The sequence below is a fragment of the Gavialis gangeticus genome, unplaced genomic scaffold (assembly GCF_001723915.1).
Source record: "Gavialis gangeticus isolate Ggan-Ray unplaced genomic scaffold, GavGan_comp1, whole genome shotgun sequence".
In the NCBI taxonomy this organism is placed as follows: Eukaryota; Metazoa; Chordata; order Crocodylia; family Gavialidae; genus Gavialis; species Gavialis gangeticus.
The window spans coordinates 39,749,282-39,750,271 of NW_017728998.1; positions in this window are offsets into that span (position 1 = coordinate 39,749,282).

Sequence of the window (990 nt, forward strand, 5' to 3'; positions counted from 1 at the left end):
TGTCTTGCTCGGATGGCGTCTCCTCGTCTTCCTGCGGCCCCCTGGTTCTCCCTTTCCCTTTCCTTTCTGTCTGCGGAATATGCTGCTAACTTCTTTTCTCCATCACTGCAAGTGGAAGAGATGACCTGTGACAATATAACTCTACAACTACTCTGTTTCAAATGCTCCACTTTTCTGTACTTCCTGAAAGACAGCATATACATTGAATAAATAAAATGAATAAAAATATATGATTCACTCCAGAAATAGAATTCTTAGCACTGAAATATGGCTGAAGTTACCATATACAAAGTGTTCATACAAAAGGGACATTTCTGTAGCCCATACACATTGCTGAGAAATCATTGTGCTAACTCTTTACATGATCTTCCACGATGATAAGAGCTGATGGGGAAAGAAGAATGCTGGACAAGAATCTTATCTACCAGTTCCACTCATTTTGAGACACACAAGGTTAGATCATACCCTTATGCCAAGTGCCTCATGGCATTAATCTTTTCATAACAGTGCAAGAGTGAAGCTGCTGGAGAAGCCTGCAGTATCAGTTTCTGTAGCAGTTCTTTAAGAGCTATCAATGTGATATCGTTATAATTAGACTGTATGCAAGTGTGTTTTCTGATATCTTCCTCCTCCATTTATAGCCATTTTAATATTTTTATTCTCTTTGTAGCCAAGAGACTGCAATATTTGGATAGGGGAAAATAGAATAAATCAAGATTCACAGATACAACTCAACTGTCACAGAGCCTTTCTTTCCTTTCCTGCAGGATCTTCTCCAGCAGCTGCCAGAGAACTGTCCCTGCCAGCCCCAGCCCTGGGGCTTAGATGTGCCCAGGGCCCTGCATCCTTCCATTCAACTGACTGGGGACAGTTGTTAGTGGTATAGCTTGTAGCCCTGTTAGTCTAAGGACATGGCACTAGCAGACAAGGTTCTTTTGGTCAATCTGGTATCTTTTAGTAGACCAACTGAATAGTCAAAGAAATATGTTT